Genomic DNA, 24,322 nt, shown 5'->3' with positions numbered 1-24,322 from the left:
ACACTTCTAGACATATCATCAATCTTATTCAACTTTTCCTCTATTGTAGTATTGAAAACTTTTTGGGTGTTGATAAATTCTTTAATATTATTCTCAAGATAAGAGGTGTTCCTATTATTATTGTAAGAAGGATTTCCATAGGAATTACCATAATTATTAGAGGAATTACTAGGATTAAAACTACCTCCATAAGCATTGTTATTGAAATTGTTCCGCGAGATAAAATTCACGTCTACGGCATCACTATTTTACTCAATCAAAGTAGACAAAGGCATCTATTTAAAATCAATAGAAGCACTTTTACTATCAACCAATTTCATCAGATCATCAACTTTTTCACTCAAAGAAGAAATTTCTTCAACCGAATTAACTTTTTTTACTAGTAGGAGCTCTTTCGGTATGCCATTGTGAACAATTTGCCATAACATTATCAATAAATTTGGTAGCTTCACCAAAAGTAATTTCCATAAAAGTACCACCCGCGGCGGAATCTAAAAGATTATGAGAAACAAAATTCAACCCTGCATAAAAATTAGGTATGATCCAAAGATTTATCCCAAGAATTAGGCAATTCCTTAGCATCATTTTCATCCTTTCCCAAGATTGTGCAACATCCTCATTCAAGTTGCTTGAAATTCATGATCTGGGTTCTAAGGGAAATAATTATTGCGGGAGGAGAATACTTAGTGATAAAAGCATATTTGCACTTATTCCAAGAATCAATACTATTGCGGGGCAAAGAAGAAAACCAAATTTTTGCATAACCACACAAAGAAAACAGAAATAATTTCATCTTCATAAAATCATTGTCCACATATTTTTTCTTTTTCATATCGCATAATTCCACGAGTGTGTTAAGATGGGACGCAGCATCCTCATTAGGAGTGCCGGAAAATTGATCTTTCATAACAAGATTTGGCAAAGTGGTATTAATATCACAAGACTTCGCACTAGTGGCGGGAGGAGCAATTGGAGTGCCAATAAAATCTTTGTTGTTGGCATTTGAGAAATCACACAACTTGGTGTTCTCTTGATTCTTTGTGACTACACAACAAGATTGCACTAAAAAACAGATCCGGCAAGAAAACGACGAATGAACAAGAGGGCGGATAAAATGACATTTTTTTGTGAAGTGGGGGAGAGGAAAACGAGAGGCAAATTGCAAATAATGTAGATTGTGAGGAGATGAGATTTGTGATTAGGAACCTGGGAGATGTTGATGATGCCTCCCCGGCAACGATGCCAGAAATTCCTTTTGATGTCTGCTAGAATACGTCGGTATTTCCCCAAAGAGGAAGGGATGATGCAGCACAGTGACGGTAGGTATTTCCCTCAGTGATGAGACCAAGGTTATCGAACCAGTAGGAGAACCAAGCAACACTACGTAAACAGCACCAGCACACAAATAACAAATACTCGCAACCCGACGTGTAAAAGGGGTTGTCAATCCCTTTCGGGTAATGGCGCCAGAAATTGGCAAACGGGCATGATAAAAATATGATAGATGGGATAAATAGATATCAGATAAAATAAATTGCAGCAAGGTATTTTTTTTATTTTTGGTTTAATAGATCTGAAAATAAAACCAAAGGAAAATAGGTTGCAAAGGCAAATATATTAAAGAAGAGACCCGGGGGCCGTAGGTTTCACAAGTGACTTCTCTCAAGAAAAATAACAAACAGTGGGTAAACAAATTACCATTGGGCAATTGATAGAACTTCAAATAATCATGAAGATATCTAGGCAATCATCATTATATAGGCATCACGTCCAAGATTAGTAGACCGGCTCCTGCCTGCATCTACTTCTATTACTCCACACATCGACTGCTATCCAGCATGCATCTACTGTATTAAGTTCATGGAGAAAGAGTGTAATGCAATAAGAACGATGACATGATGTTGACAAGATCTATTTATGTAGGAATAAACCCCATCTTGTTATCGTTAATAGAAACAATACATACATGTCAGTTCCCCTTCTGTCACTCGGATCAAGCACCGTAAGATCGAACCGATCACAAAGCACCTCTTCCCATTACAAGATAAACAGATCAAGTTGGCCAAAAAAACCAAATATCGGAGAAGAAATATGAGGCTATAAGCAATCATGCACATAAGAGATCAAAGAGGACTCAAATAACTTTCATGGATAAAAACATAGATCTGATCATAAACTCAAAGTTCATCGGATCCCAACAAACACACCGCAAAATAATTACATCATATGGATCTCCAAGATACCATTGTATTGAGAATCAAGAAATGGAGAGAGAGAGAGAGAGAGAGGAAGCCATCTAGCTACTAACTACGGAACCGAAGGTCTACAAAAGACTACTCACACAACATCGGAGAGGCACCAATGGACATGATGAACTCCTATGTGATGGTGTCTAGATTGGATCTGGTGGTTCTGGACTCTACGACGGCTGGAATTGATCTTCGTCGACTCCCCTAGGCTTTATGGAATATTGGGGGTATTTATAGAGCAGAGAGTCGGTTCGGGAGGCACCCCAGATGGGTTGTGCTCCCATCGGAACACCCCCTAGGCGCTTCTCTGGCCCACTGGATGTCTTCTGGTCCAAAAAAATTCAAAAGAAGTTTTGCTACATTTGGACTCCGTTTGATATTGATTTCCTACGATGTAAAAAACATGCAGAAAATAGCAACTGGCACTTGGCACTATGTCAATAGGTTAGTACCAAAAAATGATATAAAATGACTATAAAATGATTATAAAACATCCAAGAATGATAATATAACATCATGGAACAATAAAAACTTATAGATACGTTGGAGACGTATCACGTGTCTTGATGTAGTGTTCGAGTTACTGACCACTACTGCTGGCACAAGCTCGAACTCGCCGCCTGAATCAGTTCGTCTTCTTGAGTCTCAACTTCAAGTTGAAAGACATCGATCAGATATGTTGTGAGAGGAAGCTGAAGGACTGAGGAAGTCATTGCAGAATTCATATGCATACTTTCTGGTGCAACAGCAAGCGCTGGAGGATTTAAGCGCTGAAAGCACAAGTGCTCCTTGGGTGATTTTGGTAATTAATGTCAACATATCTCTTGTTGGACTAATGCTTCTACCTAGTATGTTTCAGATAAGTTCAACAATGGAGTGGCATGGACTAGAGGATGTGGAACCCCTTCAAGATGCTGAGGACAAAGGATTGGCTCAAGCTCAAAGCTCAGGGCTCTACATTTTCTATTTTAGTGATCCAAGATCACATTGAGTCCATAGGAAAGCCAATACTATTAAGAGGGGATGAGGTGTTGCTTAATGAGTTTCTTTCTCAAAGTGCTTAGTGATATGCTCCAAAGCCCTCAACCACTTTCTCATATCCACATATGTCCCAAACCAAAAGTCAAACTCGACCCCACCGAAACTTTCTATCCGGTGCCACCGAGTTCTCTTGACATAGCCACTGCCAGAAACCCTAATCGATTCGGTCTCACTGATGGGCTTGCAAACTCTCTGTTGCCTATTGCAATAATTTTGGTACCACCGACGTATGCAATTGGTCCCACCGAGTTTGCTTGGCCAACTCTCTGTTTTGCTTATTACCCAAATAGGTCCCACCGAGTTTGTGTAATTGGTCAAACCTAGTTGAGGCTTTACCCTAACCCTAGCACATCGGTCCTACCGAGTTCATCATATCGGTCCCACCGAAAACCCTAGCGGTCACATTATGAACCAAATTGGTCCGACCGAGTTTCATGATTCGGTCCCACCGAGTTTGGTAAATTGTGTGTAATGGTTAGATTTTGTGTGGAGGCTATATATACCCCTCCACCCACTCTTCATTCGATGAGAGAGCCATCAGAACATGCCTACACTTCCAACATCCATTTTCTGAGAGAGAACCACCTACACTTGTGTTGAGGTCAAGATATTCCATTCCAACCACATAAATCTTGATCTCTAGCCTTCCCCAAGTTGCTTTCCACTCAAATCTTCTTTCTAACAAATCCAAATCATATGAGAGAGAGTTGAGTGTTGGGGAGACTATCATTTGAAGCACAAGAGCATGGATTTCATCATCAACACACCATCTATTACCTCACTACAAAAAAAGACACATCCGTGACATTTTGGGCCGAACGAAAAAAATTTCTGTCATACATATGACACTTCTATGACGATAATTGTGACAAAACCAGGTATCATCATAGATGTGGTGGGCTCCTACTTCTATGACAAAAAATCATGACAGAAAATGGGCTTTTCGTCATGGGCGGGCCGGAGACGCAGTTGCATGACATTCTTTAGGCCGTCCATGACGGAAAAAACCGTGGTAGAAGCGAGGGCGAGGAAAATTTCGGGGAGTTCCTGGTTACGGTGGGAGGTCAGGGGCCGAGTGATGCCCCTTTCTCTCATACACGTACGCGCGTGTGTGCGAGGCATTGGCTCTAACTGAACCCGAGCGAGGCGTTGGGCTCTAACTGAACCCGGGCGATTGCACTGCAGGCTACGCGTTACTGAACCCGAGCGATCGATCGATGGCTGTTAACTGAACCCGATCAAGCGATTCCTTTGCTACTGCTTCTAACTGAAGCCGATCGATGCTGCCTCTGGGATGAACAGTGAGCGTTGCGGGGGGTTTGGATGAACAGTGAGCGGTGGCGTTGCCTCTGGATGAACAGGACCCCGTGGTCTGGTGGAGGGTTGGATGAATAGTAGACGGTGGAGGGGTGCCCGTGGAGGGGTGGTTGAACAGGACCCCGTGGTGTGGAGGGCTGGATGAACAGTAGACGGTGGAGGGGTGGTTGAACAATAGCCGGTGGAGTAGCGCGCGGTGGAGGCTGGATGAACAGGAGCCCGTGGAGGCTGGAGGAGGTCGACGGTAGCCCGTGGAGGCTGGAGGAGGTTGACGGTGGAGATGAATAGTATCCCGTGGAGTCCCGTTTTGCGGTACACCACACCCCTCCCGATGAACAGGACCCCCGTTTCGACCGTAGGAGGTCCGTTTCGTCCGTTTTGCGGTACGCCACACCCCTCCCGATCAACAGGACCCCCGTTTCGACCATAGGAGGTCTGTTTCCTCCGTTTTGCGGTACGCCACACCCCTCCAGATCAACAGGACCCCCGTTTCGACCGTAGAAGGTCCGTTTCATCCATTTTGCGGTACGCCAGACCCCTCCCGATGAACAGGATCCCGTTTCAAACATGGCTGGTCGAACACAAGGCCGTTTCCCCCGTTCTGCGGTACGCCAGGCCTCGTTTGCATCGCCTATTCTGTCCAAGCCCTCCCGATGAACACGACCACACATTCTATTCCGACCCAGCTGGTGGGCTCCCACGCGTTCCGTTGCCTCCCGATGAACACGACGCATTCCGTTGCCTCCCCATGAACATGACGCATTCCGTTGCCTCCCCATGAACACGACCACGACACTGTTTCTCCGTTCCGACCCAGGCATGTCAACGAGCCCTCACCGTACGTATGCGCGAGTAGGCGTTCGAGACCCCGCCCGTATGTACACATACGTGGCCGTATTTTCTTTCTTGCACCCTGGCCGCTGTACGTACGTGTACATGCTACGTGCGCGCCTCTACTACGACACGTACGCGCCTCTACTACAACACGTGCGCGCCTCTACATCCACCAGTATATATGTACATACATGTTTGCGACCAGAATGACAACGCTACATACGCTTCGACCAGGTGGGTCCCGACTGTCAGGCACTTCCTTGCATGCGAAGATGTAGCTGGTGGGTCCCAGCAGTCAGGGGGCGAATTGTTTTGTTTTGTTTTTGCCTGGACGCACTTCCTTGCGTGCGAAGGTGTAGCTGGTGGGTCCCAGCAGTCAGGGGGGAAACGTTTTTTCGCGAAATACGGTGGCCCGTTCGGCGGGTCCCCGCTGTCAGGTGGAGGAATAATTATTTTGCACGTAATAAGGAGGCACTTCCTTGCTGCGGCCATGGACCCAGCTGTCAGCGTCTCCATGCACAGTACTCTTCCCATGTAAGTCGGTCGTTGACCACATTGACCACGCCGCGCCGAGAGCACCACGGCGGTGGACAATGGCGAGGCCTAGGAAGGGGACGACATGGAGGCAGGGAAGACTCGGCAGTTGTTTCCCACGCGGAGGGGAGTACGACTGTACGAGGGTTTACTGGTTCGTCTGCCGTCGCCGGAGAATAACAACAGGTGTGGGTGAGTAGAGGGATGGCTAGGCCAGCGATGGGAGTACGGTGGGGCAGTGAGGCCTACGCGACAGCACAGCCGGCCGCGGGGAGGAGGGAGCAGGCAGTCCCACCGGTGCTTGTTTGAGCGGCTGGAGCAGGAAGAGCAGAGATTGAAGAAGCACGACGGCCGTAGGATGGACATCCAACAGTCAGTGCTTGTGTGTCAACCTTTTTTAGAAAAGCCTCAAATCTGTGGAAAACAGCATATATCCCATTTGCCATTATTTCTAATAATTTACAGCCCATTTGCTAATTCTTAAGGTTTTTTTGGAGCCCATATTCTTTTTGTTAGCATTACAGCCCATATTGTGGCCACGGTTAAAAAATTATATGAAATTTTGCATATTTCGGTGCGGTCCGAACTGTTTTTAATCCCGAAATTTCGACTCACATTCGAACTGATTTAAAAAATAAATATATATCAATATAAAAATCCAACAAATTCTCTACGCATAAAAATTAATGTAATTTAAAATCTTGAAATGAAAAAAAGATATTTGAAACTAATTGCCGGTTTGATGTGTTTTAAAAATGTAGCCCATTTCTCATTACTGATGGGCCATTTTCTCGGCCAGCCGAATGAAAGCTCTCCTCGTCTTGAAAGATTTGTAGCCCAAAAGGCCTGACAAAGCGACTTACTTGGCAAATCACAAAAAAACTGGGTTGTGGCCGTGGACCCAGCTATCAGCCTCTCCACGTACATTACTCTTCCAATGGAAGTCGTTCCTTGACCACGTTGACCACGCCGCGTGGAGAGCGCCATGGCGGTGGACGACGGCGAGGTGTAGGAAGGGGACGACGTGGAGCCGGGGAAGACGCGGCAGTGGAAGCCCGCGCGGAGAGGAGTACGAGGATTCACTGGTTCGGCTGCGATGTGAGGCTGCCGTCGCCGCAGGGCCTGGCCAGCGGGGGGAATAGTAGGGGGCAGTGAGGCCTCTGCGGCAGCACAGCCGGCCACGGGAGGCAGGAGCATGCGGCACGACCGACGCTGCTTTGGGCGGCTGGAGCAAGAAGACCAGAGGTTGAAGAAGCACTACGGCTTTTGGATGGACATCGTACGGTCACTGGAGCTAGAATTGTTCATATTGACTAAGTTGACAAAGCCCTTCGTCCCCGTCAACTTAGTGGGCCCACAAGTCAGCCTCCCACCCAGGTGGGTCCCAGCTAGCCAGGTGAGGGAGTCCTAGATTAGGGGGTATCCGGACAGCCAGACTATAACCTTTGGCCGGACTATTGGACTATGAAGATACAATATTGAAGACTTCGTCCCCTGTCCGGATGGGACTCTCCTTGGCATGAAAGGCAAGCTTGGCAATACGGATATGTAGATCTCCTTCCTTGTAACCGACTCTGTGTAACCCTAGCCCCCTCCGGTGTCTATATAAACCGGAGGGTTTAGTCCGTAGGACACAATAACAACAATCATACCATAGGCTAGCTTCTAGGGTTTAGCCTCTCCGATCTCGTGGTAGATCAACTCTTGTAATACTCATATCATCAAGAATAAATCAAGCAGGACGTAGGGTTTTACCTCCATCAAGAGGGCCCGGACCTGGGTAAAACATCATGTTCCCTGCCTCCTGTTACCATCCGCCTTAGACGCATAGTTCGGGACCCCCTACCCGAGATCCGCCGGTTTTGACATCGACATTGGTGCTTTCATTGAGAGTTCCTCTGTGTCGTCATCATCAGGCTTGATGGCTCCTTCGATCATCCTTAACGATGCAGTCTAGGGTGAGACTTTTCTCCAGGACAGATTTTTGTATTTGGCGGCTTTGCTCTGCGGGCCAATTCGCTTGGCCATCTAGAACAGATTGAAAGCTACGCCCCTGACCATCAGGTCAGGTTTGGAAGCCTAAACTACACGGCCGATATCCGCGGAGACTTGATCTTCGACGGATTCGAGCCCCTGCCGAGTGCGTCGCACTGTCACGATGGGCATGATTTAGCTCTACCACCGAACAGTGTCCTGGAGACCGCACCTGCAGCCGCTCCGACCTTTAATTCGGAGCCAACTGTGCCATCCGAAGGCGGGTGGTTAGACCCCGCCGCGGAGGCATCAGCCTCAATGGAGATCGAACCGAACACCAACCTTATCCTTCGCGAGGCCCGTGACTCCCCATCGCCAGACTCTCCTCCGGACTCTCCTCCGGACTCTGAACCATCCGCGCCCCTGCCAATCGAATCCGATTGGGCGCCGATCATGGAGTTCACCACCGCGGATATCTTTCAGCACTCGCCCTTCGGCGACATACTGAACTCACTAAGGTCTCTCTCCTTATCAAGAGAGTCCTGGCCGGATAGTGACCGGCAGGATTGGGATGCGGACGACAAAGAAATTTGACACCCACCCACCACCCACTTCATAGCCACTGTCGATGATTTGACCGACATGCTCGACTTCGACTCCGAAGACATCAACGGTATGGACGACGATGTAGGAGACGAACAGGAACTAGCGCCTCATCTCACGATGTATATATGGTGGACACACCCAAAGGAAATGACGACGAGGAACGGGAGGACGCAGCGAAGGATCGTTCCCTCGAAAAGCAGTCAAAGCGGCAGCGCAAGCACCGCTCCGAACCCCGCCTTGACAGAAATAGCGGTCATACAGACCCAGCCATAGAGCAGGGCGAGCCGGCGGATGACAAACATGGCATCGAGCAACCGTCCGAACAAGGCAATTTGGATAATCAAACCAAACAACCCGTCCCCAGCGATGATAACAGTCCGGATGACCTCACGCCAGACAAGTTCCTGGAGCAGAAGAACCTCCATAAAAGGCTCGTCACCACTGCGCGTAGCCTGAAAAAGCAAAAGTGGAAGCTGAAGACTGCGGAAGATGCACTTAGAATCAGATGGAGCAAAGTACTCAACACCGAAGACAAATATGGAGGCAGTCGCCACACAAAGAGCTACCTGAAGCGAAAGCTACTGCCTGAATTTGATGAGGAGGCCTCAGAGCAGCCCCCCCAATCAAAAAACAAAGCAGCCATCCGGTCGGATAGACGACCTCACGGCCAACATAGAGCAGCACACGGCGCCGCACACAAGCCAACACGTGATCCACACGAGGACACACATCAAAGAGATGGCCCAACCAGATCTATCTACGGGCCAAGAAAGCACGCTCTTGCAAGCAATGCAACACAACAAATATCCGAACACAACGGTACACCCAAATACATGGGTGCCGCACACCCCCTATGTTTCACCGACCAGGTGCTGGACCATGAATTTCCAGAGGGATTCAAACCTGTAAACATAGAGGCATATGACGGAACAACAGACCCGGGGGTCTGTATCGAGGATTACATCCTCCATATCCATATGGCTCGAGGAGACGATCTCCACGCCATTAAATACTTACCCCTCAAGCTCAAAGGGCCAGCTCAGCACTGGCTTAAAAGCCTCCCCGAAAACTCCATCGGAAGTTGGGGAGAGCACGAAGAAGCTTTTCGGGCTAATTTTCAAGGGACTTATGTCCGACCACCGGATGCAGATGATTTGAGTCATATAACTCAACAGCCCGGAGAGTCAGCCCGAAAGCTTTGGAACATGTTTCTTACTAAAAAGAACCAAATAGTCGACTGTCCGGACGCCGAAGCCTTAGCGGCTCTCAAACACAGCGTTTGTGATGAATAGCTTGCCAGATACCTCGGCCAAGAAAAGCCGCGAACAATGGCAGCATTAACAAGCCTCATGACCCGCTTTTGCGCGGGCGAGGATAGCTGGTTAGCCTGATGCAGCACCAGCGACCCAAATACATCCAAAGACATGGATGGAAACGGGAAATCCCGACGCAGTAAAAATAAGCGCCGGAATAAAGAAGACAACCCAAAGAGCATGGCGGTAAACGCCGGATTCAGCAGCTCTCAGCCAGATCAGCAAAAGCCGCCCTCCAAAGGCAACAAAGACGAACTGTCCAGCCTAAATAAAATTCTGGACCAAATATGTCAGATCCATAGCACCCCTGGTAAACCCGCTAATCATACCCGCAGAGCATGTTGGGTCTTCAAGCAGTCTGGCAAGCTCAACGCCGTACACAAGGGGGAGGATACACCAAGTGAAGACGAGGATGAGCCTCTCAAGCAAGACACTGGGGAACAAAAGAAATTTCCACCAGAAGTCAAAACAGTAAACGTGTTACACGTGATCAAGGGGAGAAACAAAGCGGCACTCCCAGAGAGATATGCCCAAGGCCCTATCACCGAGGAGTCCTGCCATTGGTCATCTCAACCGATCACTTCCGACCATCGGGATTACTCAGCAAGTATCCGGCGTGCAGGATGGGCTGCCTTGGTATTAGACCCAATAATTGACGGATACCTCTTCACACGAGTCCTGATGGACAGTGGCAGCAGTATAAACCTGATATATGAGGACACAGTCCACAAAATGGGGATAGACCCAACAAAAATTCACCACAGCAATACTACCATTAGAGGAGTAACGCCAGGCTCAAGGGCTCATTGCACGAGCTCCCTGCTACTAGAGGTTATATTCGGCTTCCCCGATAACTTCCGTAGTGAAAATTTAATCTTCCACATTGCTCCGTTCCAAAGTGGCTATCAAGCACTACTCGGACGCGAAGCTTTCGCTCGCTTCAACGCAATACCGCATTATGCTTCCCTCATGCTTAAGATGCCCGATCCACGTGGCATCATTACAGTAAGTGGAAATATTGAGCGATCCTTGCACGCCGAAGAGAGTGCGACTGCCTTGGCGGCCGCACACTAAAACGGCCTCACCAACTAAAGCATTTGATAGGTCGTCAAGACCACGGACACAGTCAGACGAGTCCGGCGCAGCTATATGAAATCCACACAGGTTCGACGGCCACACCCCTGTTATAAAAACAAGGGGCTCCACGCGCGTAAACAAGTGGCAATTTTCGCTCATCTTGAATTGTACATGGTTTCTTTAATATAACCTACCTTTTTGCACGACAACTTTTCACCTAAGTTCCTCTCTTTTACAGATGACCATCATGCTACACCCATCCAAGATACGGCACAACGGAGACACAGGCGTAGACGTGCAGCAAGGTCCCGTTCCAAGGATTCTTTTTAGATTAAGACCCTGCGTAAACCTTTCTTACTGTCTCTTGTTGATACACATCCCTCGGATTCTCAGTACTATTGAGAAGGATGCTGACGTCTTGGCATGTGGCCACGTCGGAATATTGCACGTATCTGGACACCAGGGGCTTCTTACAAAGGGCATTGTTTAGGCCCGGTTTACACCATAAAGACCGAATACCTTAGGGAGTGTTCGGCGTCGCGAGTTTGGCCTTATATGCATCAGCTCCGAATCATGTCTTTGGTCAAATGTTGGGTTTGCTCGGCTCCTGTGTTTTGCTGCCTTATGTTCCACTCTATCGGCTAAGGCGGCACCAAGAGAACTACTACGATTGTGCCCTGGTTCATCTGGAGGAGCACCTTAGTAGAGAAGCCGAAAACTGACTGTCACGATATAGCGTGAGACTGGTCAACCACTCGATGACCTATCGGAATCTTCGGGATTCCTCCGCCTAAACGAAGGGCTGTTTCCCAGCCAGGCATGTACGCACCCCAAATTCGGACGAGTGCGGAGCCACCAGGGGCTATATAGTAGCCCCACTATCAAACTCCTCTGGCTAAGTGAAAGTGTTAAAGCAGTATAGTCCGGTTGCCTAGTTCGCTGCGCTATCACCTCCTTAATAGGACCAAGACGTTTGATTAAGTGTGAAAACGCGTCTTCTGCGAACACCCCCGCATTATATGCATGGGGGCTAAAGCCGACGACTGCAATCTTTCAGGTTATATACATATATATATGTAAACGGCCGCACATGAGGCATCATATTACTTTTGGGCAAAAGTATAAATACAGCCTTGATAAATTCAATAAAACATTGTTTTTACAATGGGAATACATGTCACTCAAACATAATATTCTTCGAGCACTGGGCCTCTATCGAACGAGCGCCTTCAAGAACTTCTTCAAACTAGTACTCGACAGCCACTCGGCCTATGGTCGAACCCTGCGCCGCAACAGTGGTGGCATCCATCTCCACCCTGTATGTCTTGACACGGGCAAGGGCCATCCGCGAGCCTTCTATGCATGCCGACCTCTTCATCGCATTAATGCGCGGCAACGCATCAAGGAACTGCTGCACCAAGCTAAAATAACTGTTCGGCTTTGTCCTATCTGGCCACAGATGATCTACAACAGACCTCATGGCGAGTCCGGACAATCTATTCAGCTCGGCCATTCGGCAAGCTGATCAGTCAATGGAAGCGGACGCTCTGGAACGTTAAATTGCGACCAGAACAGCGTGTCCACTTCACGATTTGTTTGATCTCGGAAGTATTCGGCCGCATCGATAGCGCTCGTCGCCAAGTCCAGATATGCGTCTGCCGAACTCCACAGCCGATCCAGAGGGGCATACCGAGGATCTCCAAACTTCCTCCGCAGCATAAAGGGCTTCCCAGCCACAATATCCCCGGCTTCACGCAGTTCCTCCTTCTTTGCTCTCATTGCATAGCGGGTGTCTTTGGTCGCCATCGTGGCCTTTTCCAGGTCCATCGCCTTCGCCCGGTTTTCTTCTTCAAGAAGCTGGCAGCGGTTGGTGGTGTCTTTCAACTTTATAGTCATCTTGGCCATTTTTTCTTTGGTCTCGCTATGCACAGCCTTCTCGGCTCTTAACTCTTCGGCCGCCTTCAAAGCGGCCGCATTATTACTCCTTGCTTGCTCCTTGGCTCGGGCAAGCTCCGCCCGAAGGGTCTCCACGGTGGCAGCTCCATCTGTAGTCACAACATATTAAAGATACTGGCATCACGCTGCTCTTACTATGTGACATTCACCAGAAAAATCACCTACCCTGTGCCTCATCGAGCCACTTGTTAACAAGCTCGATGTCGGCATCCGCCGCATCCAGTTGTCGCTTTAGTTCGGCAAACCCATAAGTCCGGCTAGCCACCGGAGTTTCAACCACCTGCACATGAAGGCGGTCTGGTTATTACCTGGGACTACGATCCTCTGTTTGCCGCCGTTCTCGACGACAACCAGAGTCTTAGGGGCTACTATCTACACATGGCACACCTAAATATGTGCGGTACTATCACAAATGTATATCATTTCACATACCTCAAAACCCGTCAGTAGACTCATAAAGGCTTCATGCAACCCACTTTCGGCGGACGAAATCCTTTCAATCACCGTACCCATCAGTGTACGGTGTTCTTCTGAGATAGTTGCTTGCTCTAGAAGATACCTCAGTGCGTCCGACCGCATACCAGATTTTTCCTGATTCTTTTGGTTGCTCTCTTCAAGAGCCGGATACTGCGGACTTCGGGCGACCATAGGATTATCTTTTAGCCTCACCTGATCCGGCGAGGCCTTCCATGACGACACTTCAAGGTAGCCCGCTTCTTGAGCGGGGGAGTCCGGGGGAGGCGTTTCGCTCTCCATCATCTCCGGAAGAAGATCCCCCGAAGACGAGCTCATCCGAACTGCAAGATAAATGCTTCAGTTATTTTCCTCAGAGGTAAGGTAGTATATCTTCACTATTAAAGTACTTTTTGATTACTTACAGCTCGTTAGCGGGCTGATCTCCGCGCGGACTTTGTGCCGCAAGAGCACCCTCCAAGGCAGGACCCTCTAGTGGAGATTTCTTCTCCCGTTTGGAAACCTTGGGTTCCGGATCTTCAGAGGTAGTCCTCTTCCTTCCCCGGGGTGAGAGAATGTCAGATTCCTCCCCTTGGTTATCCTCCCTCACAGAGGCGCTCGTTCCCTCGGCCGGAATAGGTAGCGGCGGAGGCCCGCTTTCGCCCTCTTTATTCCCCCGTCCATCTTCCTTTGAGGGCACCGGGCAAGGTGCTGGCTCGAGCAACTTCTCCAGCACCGGATTTTCCAAGCCTTCAGGAAGGGGGGCCAAACACCAGATCATCTTCGCCTTTGTTATCCAGTCCTGGTTAAAAAGCGATTCTTCAGAATGACGTCATGATAAATGAAAGATAATGTGTTCGGCTAGAGAATTACTTACTTGGGCCGCGGTGCGGTTGGTGCTCAGGCCCACGTCCTCAGTAGTGTCCGGACACTCTATTTGAGGTCCGAAGAATGATTTATACATCTCCTCGTGCGTCAGGCCGAGGAAATTCTGAATAGTACACGGTCCTTCTGGGTTGAACTCCCACATGCGGAGGGGCCGGCGTTTGCAAGGCTGGACTTGACGAACCAGCATGACTTGCGCTACCATAACCAAACTAAAATCTCCCTCAAAGAGATCCTGGATGCGTCTCTACAGTATGGGCACATCCTTGGCTGGACCCCAGCTCAGACCCCTGCTGATCCATGACATCAGTTGTGGTGGAGGGCCCGAGCGAAAGGCGGGGGAAGCTACCCACTTGGCACTTCTGGGAGCGGTGACGTAGAACCACTCCCGTTGCCATAATCCGGACACCTCTGGAAAGGAACCTTTTGGCCACGGAGCTCCAGCAATCTTGCTTATTAATGCACCCCCGCATGCTGCATAATTCCCCTCGACCGTCTTCGGCTTCACATCAAAGGTCTTGAGCCACAGGCCGAAGTGAGGGGTAATGCGGAGGAAGGCCTCACATACGACAATAAATGTCGAGATGTGGAGAAAGGAATTAGGGGCTAGATCGTGGAAATCAAGCCCATAATAGAACATCAAACCCCTAACGAAAGGATCCAGAGTAAGGCCTAGTCCTCGGAGGAAGTGGGAGATGAGCACGACGTCTTCATTGGGTTCAGGAGTAGGGATGGCCTGCCCTCGGGTGGGCAGCCTATGCGAAATTTCGGCGATCAGGTATCTGGCCTCCCTCAACTTCTTGATGACCTCCTCCGTGACGGAGGAAGGCATCCACCGGCCTTGAAGGCTGGATCCGGACATGATTGAAGGTCCGAAGCACCTGACCTGGGCTTTGGGTGTTAGAACTCGAGGCGGCTAAAGGATTCGATTGAGCACGGGAGGGAAAAAAAATAAAAGCCTTCTCCCTATATAAAGAGGGCGAATATCAAGCGTCCTCCTCATGGCCGTTTGGGACTTGCCTAAAATCTAGGAGTCCTAGACACGGTTGGGTTACCCACGACCGTATTGATGAGAATCCCGTAATAAGGGGAACACGATCTCTGCTTTGACAAGACGTGTCAAGAAACCGCCTCGCGTTATGGGCAGGCCTGGTTAAAGAAAAAACGGTTCAAACAATCACCGGGCCATGGCATGATGTCATGTTGCCAAAACGTGTTAGCAGATTAGATTTGTGGAAATATTATTCTCTCTACGGTGGTATGTGGAACTTATTTTGCAGGGTCGGACACTATCCTTGTATTCAGATTCTTCCGTGGTGTATTGGAGGAGGAACCCGCCTTGCAATACCGAAGACAACACTGCGCGCCGGACTCATCGTCATTGAAGCCTGGTTTAGGGGCTACTGAGGGAGTCCTGGATTAGGGGGTATCCGGAAAGCCGGACTATAACCTTTGGCCGGAATGTTGGACTATGAACATACAAGATTGAATACTTCGTCTCGTGTCCGGATGGGGCTCTCCTTGGCGTGGAAGGCAAGCTTGGCAATATGGATATGTAGATCTCCTTCCTTGTAACCGACTCTGTGTAACCCTAGCCCCCTCCGGTGTCTATATAAACCGGAAGGTTTAGTCCGTTGGACACAATAACAACAATCATACCATAGGCTAGCTTCTAGGGTTTAGCCTCTCCGATCTCGTGGTAGATCAACTCTTATAATACTCATATCATCAAGAATAAATCAAGCAGGACGTAGGATTTTACCTCCATCAAGAGGGCCCGAGCCTGGGTAAAACATCGTGTTCCCTGCCTCCTGTTACCATCCACCTTAGATGCACAGTTCGGGACCCCCTACCCGAGATCCGCCGGTTTTGACACCGACACCGGGGGAGTATTCATTTTTTGTGCGTAATAAGGAGGCACTTCTGGTGGGTCCGAGCTGACAGCGGGGGGAACGTTTTTTTCGTGAAATACGGTGGCCCGTCCGATGGGTCCCAGCAGTCAGGGGAAATGATTTTTTTCGCAAAATACTGGTGGCCCGTCCGATGAGTCCGCGCTGTTAGGTGGAGGAATAATTATTTTCCGTGTAATAAGGAGGCACTTCCTTGCGGCTGCCGTGGACCCAGCTGTCAGCCTCTCCATGTACAGTACTCTTCCGATGGAAGTCGGTCGTTGACCACATTGACCACGCCACGCCGAGAGCACCACAGCGGTGGGCGATGGCAAGGCCTAGGGAGGGAACGACGCGGAGCCGGGCAAGACGCGGCAGTGGATGCCCACGCGGAGAGGTGTACGAGCGTTCACTGGTTCGGCTCTGGTGTGAGGCTGCCGTCACCGCAGAATAACAAGGGGTGTGGGTGAGTGGAGGGATGGTCTGGCCAGTGGTGGGAGTAGTATGGGGGCAGTGAGGCCTCCGCGGTAGCACAGCCGGCCACGGGAGGCAGGAGCAGGCGGCACGACCGATGCTGCTTTGGGCGGCTGGAGCAACAAGACCAGAGGTTGAAGAAGCACTATGGCCGTTGGATGGACATCATACGGTCACTAGAGTATTGACTAAGTTGACAAAGCCCTCCATCCCCGTCAACTTAGTAGGCCCACAAGTCAGCCCAACAATATGGTGGGTCCCAGCTAGCAGGGGGGTATTCATTTTTTTGGGCGTAACAAGGAGGCACTTTCTTGTGTGCGAAGATATAGCTAGTGGGTCTGACCTGTCAGCGGGGGGAATGTTTTTTTCGCGAAATACATAGGCCCTTCCTGTGGGTCCTAGCTGTCAGGTGGAGGAATCATTATTTTGCGCGTAATAAGGAGGCATTTCCTTGCGTGCAGCCGTGGACCCAGTTGTCAGCCTCTCCACGTATAGTCCACTTCCGATGGATGTCGTTCATTGACCATGTTGACCAGGCCGCGCCGTGAGCACCAGGGCGGTGGATGACGGCGAGGCCTAGGAAGGGAACGACACGGAGCCAGGGAATACTCGACAGTTGTTTCCCACGCGGAGGAGTACGAGGGTTTACTGGTTCGTCAGCCGTCGCCGGAGAATAACAGCATGTGTGGGTGAGTAGAGGGATGGCTAGGCCAGCGATGGGAGTACGATGGGGCCATGGGGCCTGCGCGGCAGCATAGCCGGCCGCGGGAGGAGGGAGCAGGCAGTCCCGCCAGCGCTTGTTTGAGCGGCTGCAGCATGAAGAGCGGAGATTGTAGAAGCACGACAGCCGTTGGATGGACATCCAACAGTCACTTCTCTCGTATGTTGACTAAGTTGACAGGGCGTTGCGTGTGCGTCAACCTTTTTTTTATGAAAGCATACGTGTCAACCTGTAGTAGGTGCACAAGTCAGCCTCAAATCTGTGGAAAAAAGCATACAACCCATTTTCTAATACTTAAGAATTTTTTTGAAGCCCATCTTCTTTTTGTTAGCATTACACCCCATATTGTGGCCACGGTTAAAAACTATACAAAATTTTGCCTATTTCGGTGCGATCAATTGTTTTTAATCCAGAAATATCGATTCACATTCAAACTATTTTGAAAATAATTTATATAAATATAAAGTCCAAATAATTGTCCATGCATAAAAATCAATGGAATTTAAGATCTTGTAATGAAAAAAAATTTGAAATTAATTCCCGGTTTGATGTGTTTTAAAAATAATTTATATAAACTAAAAGGACTCCGGGAACCCGGGCTGTAGCAGGCTAGGCAGGACTCCGGATGTCACCGCGTGATATTTCCCCGAAGGGACAGAAACAGGAACGAAGTGAATCACATGCCGTCCAGTCAAGTGTTCTTGAGCAGTAGTGCTAGGCTAGCAGGACTCCGGTGAACCGGGATGTAGCAGACTACTATGGCTCATGGAAGCACAAGACTACATTTCCCCATAAGAGAGGCTACCAAGGATAAACAACTAGGTTGTCGGATCCCACACATACCAAGCATTTCAATCATACACACAATATGCTCGATATGTGTAAATACAACATGGCATCACAACAAGACTCTACGACTCAAAGTATTTATTCATTAGCCTCCGAGGAGCGAGATATTACAAACATGGGTCTCATGACCCATCATTCAGAGCATACAAATCAAAGCACATGCGGAAGCTTAACATGTCTGGGTACAGACATCTACAAATGAAAAAGGCTAAGAAGCCTGACTATCTACCAGATCCTGCCGAGGGCACAAGATCGTAGCTGAGGTATCAAGCTAAACGTCGAAGTCCACATGGAACTACTAGCGAGACAGACGTCTCTCTGCAAAACATAAAATAGGCAAACATGAGTACAAATGTACCCAGCAAGACTTACATCAGAACTAACTACATATGCATCGGTATCAACAAAGGGGGGTGGTGGAGTTTAACTGCAGCAAGCCAGCTTTGACTCGGTGTCTATCTTAAACTACGACTGCAAGTAACTCTTTTGAGGTGGCACACACGAGTCCACATATTCACCATATCAATACACCACTATGGATCCGCTCCCGTCTCCCTACGAGAAGGCCATACATAGCACTCACGCTTATCTTCCAAGTTTTAGGGTATCCACTTTCACTTGTCTATGAACTGTATAGGCAACCAAGCAGTCCTTTACCACGGACACGGCTATTCAAATAGATGATGTTAACCCTCCAGGGATGTACTTCTTCACACACGCTCTCACCACTTACCGTCGTTTACACGACATGTACTCGGCAACCTTCAAGCGGAAGCCCAACGAGGGTGTCGGCCACGACCTACCTAAACACTCAAGTCTCTAGTCCAGGTTTATCGCCTATCCAGGTTCCATCCGCAGGGAGTCCGGCCGTGGTTTCCACGTACGGCCCCGGACGATGTGTACAGGGTTCCGAGACACCAAACGGGCGCCCGACATGCCCGGCCATGGTGTATCTACCCGCATCATAGCCCACCCCTAGGGTCAGCGCTACGCACGGCCGCCAATACATATCCTATAAACACCAGAAACTAGTTGCAACTCCTAGACAGAGAACTAGGGTGGTTAAGAAGCCGAGAGGGTCCATTGGTTTCGGGCCCAATGCGTGGTAGTAGCTGGTTCTTAAATAACACATACAGATCTCGGTGCTTAAGGACGGTTCCAATGAAACAACCCACCATGTACTCCTACATGGCCTCTCATCGATACCTTTACCAAATCGTGTTCAACACACTTAGTTACACACAGTAGGACAGGTTCACAACTTTCCAATTCATCCCCGATGAATCAGACCCGACTCAACTCTAAGCATAGCAGGCATGCCAAACAAGCATGAATGAGTAGGCACATCAGGGCTCAAACAACTCCTACTCATGCTAGTGGGTTTCATCTATTTACCGTGGCAATGACAGGTCATGCAGAGGAAAGGGGGTTCAACTACCGCAGCATGTAACAATTGAATCGTTGTTGTACTGATGCAGTAAAAGGGAGCAGGAGCGAGAAAGTGGGATTGTATCGGAATGAACAAGGGGGTTTTGCTTGCCTGGCACTTATGAAGATAATATAGTTCTTCATCAGTGTCATCGATCACGTGTCAGAAACATCGTCGACTAAGAGGGGAGGGTTACCGGCAAACAGAGAAGGACACAATCAATGCAATGCAACAATATGATGCATGAATGTGACATGGCAATATGCTGTTGATTGGCCTAATGTAACTAGCAACAAGTTAAATGGAGTTAGTTTGAACACTAGGTTCAAATTCAAACTCCATATGTGCTTTCTTAAATGTCATTTATTTGAATTGTCCTAAATAGAGGATATAAGTTGCTCTAACATGCATGAAAATGCCATAAACAGATTCTTTGGATTTTTCTGATCATTTTTCATACATAAATTATTTCATTCTGAGCTATGGTTGATTTTCTATGATTTTTAGAAGTTTTGGGTTTTTTCTGACAATAATAAATCATTTCTGATTTATTTCAAAATTCCAAAAAGTAATTACTGCGTCAGCCTGACGTCAGGGTGATGTCAGCAAGTCAACAGGGCTGGTCCGGGTCAAACCTGACCAGTGGGGTCCACTGGTCAGTGACCCAGTGCATCCTAGGCTCAATGCCAGGTGGGTCCGGTCAACAGACACGCCAGCACAGTCAACTCCGACGCGTGGGTCCCGCTCGGTTAGCACTAATCTAAACAGAAATTAAACTAATTAATTTTGGCACCGGGGCCCACATGGCAGTGGCACTAGGGGGTGATTGCCGGGGTTTTTAGGCCCTAATTAAGTGGCCACGTCGGCGGTTTAGTGCCGGCGATAACTGGAGCACGGCAGCGTTCGCCGTCCGGCCAACTCCGGCGTCAGGAGGGCGCGCGGCTGGTCTCGTTGGAATGGCCGCAATGCAGTGCGTCCACCGATGGCTGCGGATGCGGCTGGGTGGCTGGTAGCGGCAACTACGGCGAGCGAGGCGGCGGCCGGAGGTCGGGCATCGGCGGGTTAGGCGCTACGGTGCGTTTCGAGATGAACCGGTGGGTTCCGCGGCTTCCCGAGGAAGAGCTGAGCACGCCTATGTGCTCTGGTGTGATGTGCGAGTGTTGTAACCGTGGCGGTGACATGGCCGGCGGCAGGGAGCGTTCGGCTCTGGTGGCTGATGCGGTTAGAGAGCGAAATAGGCGACGGTTCATGGGGAGAACAGTACAATGGCTCACCGCGATTCTTCTGGTGCTTCTGGCGAGGCAGGGGAGGCACGGGGTCCGGCGAAATGACGACGGGGATCTCCGGCAACCGTGGTCAGAAACGGCGGCATTGGCGAGGCTTCAGGGCATCCAGCGTTGCGTAGCTCAGCGAGGAGGTCAAGGGCGACGCACCGGAGCTTCTGGACTCATCAGCAGGGCAAGGGGTAGTCAATGGCCATGTTGGCAGCGAACGGCAGCGACGGGCGCGCTCTGGTGTGGCGTGGGAGAGAGCAGAGGAGGCGGAGAAGCACGGGAGAGAGTGAGGGAGGTCCAGGGGGTGCGTGGCGTCGCGAGGGAGGTCCGGGGAGACGAGGAGGAGCGGCAAGCAGGAGGTGGCTGGGGCGCGTGTGCGCGCACGGCGGCCACACGCCCTCCTGCCTACTGGCAGGAGGTGGAAGACGACAGGGAGGAGCCCCTGGTGGGCTAGGCTGGCTTTGCCCAGCTGGCTGCTACAGTACCCGGCCAGGTGGGCTTTGCCAGGTAAGTTCCTTTCTTTTCTTTTTTTTGTTTTCTATTATTTGCAGTTTGTTTTGATTTGATTTAAATACCAAATCAATTTATAAGCTTCTGAAAATTTGCATGTGGATCAAATGGACAGAATCAAAGTCACACATGGAGTTTCAGAATTTCTGGACTTATAGTTAATATATAGTAAATATAAATCCAATCCAAATATTTACTGATTTAATTCAAAGTCACAAAATAAGTATTTCTGAGATTCCAAAAATATTGGTTTGAATTTTACCTATTGCCAATATTTTCAGAAATGAACCGGAACATTTTCTTGGGTTTATTTGAAGCAATTTTTAATGTTGATCATTTTTAGAAATGATTTCCGAGGCTTTCCACTTTCCCCAATTCAAGTTTCATAAATTTAAACATGATGCAAGATGATTGATGCAAGGACAAGCAGTGACTAGCTAGGGATGTGACAACTCACCCCCACTAAACAAGAATCTCGTCCGGAGATTCAAGACGTGAGGTAAGGAGAAAGGTGGTCACAAAACTATCACAATCCTCATGATCGATTTGCCCTTCTGGTAGCTGTTGATACATTGCATCATATTGATCTTGATGTCCTTGCCTTCGAGATCTTAGTCCAGCATGATGGTGACAGAAAGAAGCTCTACAGAAATCGATCTTCTCAAAGATCGAGCAACTCAAGATCAACTCATGGAGTGAGACGTAGAAACATCTCTGGAGCTGAGAGGCAAAACATGCATTAGGAGGGACGGAAGAAACAATTTGATGAGGGTTTCAAGGTAGCGAGGAAACAATTACCATGATCCCAGAATGGGGCACCTTAGAGGAGGTGACTCGTAGGATTAGTCCCTTAAGTGGCAAAAGGAATTACTTTTGATATCTAGATCATTGAAACTCTTTATACCAGCCTAAGGAAATCAGCATCGATCGTTTGAGGGAGTTCGGAAGAATGGCATACTCAAACTAGGATGGATGATGTGGACTACCTTGTTGAAGACAACCCAATGGATGATTTTTTTTCTTATCGTCGGAAATGGATGGAACCCGTGGTAGGACCACTTTGAAGATGATCCTGATCAGTAATTACTGAGAAGGGTAGTCTATAGTAGGATGACACAATGGCGGTGCAAGCTAGGAACAAAATGCAAATGTTGGGAGTGATTCTAGTAACTGGGGAGAAACCCAACAGTAGAGTGATATTCCACTGTTTGAAAGGTTATGGCATAGTCGAAGAAACTAAGAACGGATCCCAATTAATGCCGACGAAAAATCCTAGTGCTTGCACGTGCTCTCAAGAACTTGAGCATTTCCGTATTCATCAAGGTTTTACCAATATCCGTTTCAAGGATCCTGGCAACACAACATGCTACCATGATGAATAATGGTGGAAGATGCAGATGCAAAGAAAGATAACACTTTCTCAGATTTCACCTTAGCGAGGCTAAGGGATCAAAATTTGGATGATCGACCGAGAGACATTTAGCACTCCGCTTCTAATGTTCTCCTTGATGTGCTAGCATAACCCATTTATTGATATGGTTTGGTATCTAGGACATCAAGTAAAAGGTCGGACTTCAGAAACACAAAAATCCATAAGGAACTACTATTGGAATATACTCTACGAGATCCTTATGGGGAGGTGGCCAACTTCTTCAAACAAGATACTACAATAATAGGCCTTCCGGCTAGTTGTGTTGGCCACGACATCCACGTTACCGGGTTACCAAGAGACCAATATTATAATTCTTGGGACACGTTCCAACCATCATATCTGGCTGAGATTTAGATCCGGTTGGTGTCAGGATATTCCAGACTCATCGAATCTAGAAAGAAAAGTGAAAGTTTGCAACACAAATCAACGAGATGACGTTGCGAGATTCTCGGAAAATGAACTACGATAGCAAGCTTCAAAACATGAGCTGGTCCTGCTAAACACATGTGAACATGCTGTCCTAGACAAGCATGGCCACATAGTAGTCTTATAATAAAACACTACCGAGTTCAGGTTGGGAACCATCATCGAGGATAATGAAGTCCTAACATAAGTCATGACTAGCTCTTATGAAGGAACTCCTTGTTCTTGAACAAATCAATCAGTGGCTTGGTGTGCTAGGGATACGTATGGAATGAAGATGATCAGTCTATCAGACCATAGAATACTTCGCACGTGCATGACTGACTTGGGATGATTCCAGAGGAGGTAAAACAAACTTTCTCGAATTCATGGCGGCAACTTGCATCAAATGCACATGAATTAGAGGAAGTCACTCCTTTCATCTGAACATATGCTTCATGAACGGAACACGAAGATAATGCTTATAAAGTTTCCAATACTAGTGTAATGTTCAACCAAATCATGGAAGAGACAAAGATGTTGTCGATGGGCTCAACAACAATTCATCCAGGTTTCCATATAAATGGAACTCCACAATCATGTGAACAAGGTGTTAGCATTAGTCAGACCCAAAAGATATAATGGTGTATGCTCGAGGAACAACCACGAGTAAGACAACATTACGAATATCGTTGGTTCTGATGTGATTTGACGCTAGCCCATACTCAAATCAAAGATTGGTTAAGACAATAGCACCGACAATTGATCACGAGGATCAATCGATGAAGATGTCATCTTTCTTCAACACACACACACACAAAAGATATCCCTTAACATGAGCTAAGTCAGACAAGCTTTTATCTTCCAACTCTCCAAGTTACTGTTTAGCTTAACCAACTAGCTCAGGGGTATCCAACACAGATTCTGGGAGAATGGGTGGTTTGGAGGAAAACCAACATGATCACGAACTCAACATAGCGGTCAGGTGACAACCTGGTAATACTTCTGAGAAGATATTCGGAACATCACGAACCACCGTTATGTTACTAAGCTCGAGAACAATCTTGATTTTTAGAGCAAGATGATATGATTAAATAAGCAAG

The sequence above is a fragment of the Triticum urartu genome, chromosome 2 (assembly GCF_003073215.2).
Source record: "Triticum urartu cultivar G1812 chromosome 2, Tu2.1, whole genome shotgun sequence".
Taxonomy (NCBI): domain Eukaryota; kingdom Viridiplantae; phylum Streptophyta; class Magnoliopsida; order Poales; family Poaceae; genus Triticum; species Triticum urartu.
The sequence above is the reverse complement of the archived record's forward strand: the minus strand, read 5'-3'. Positions refer to the sequence as shown.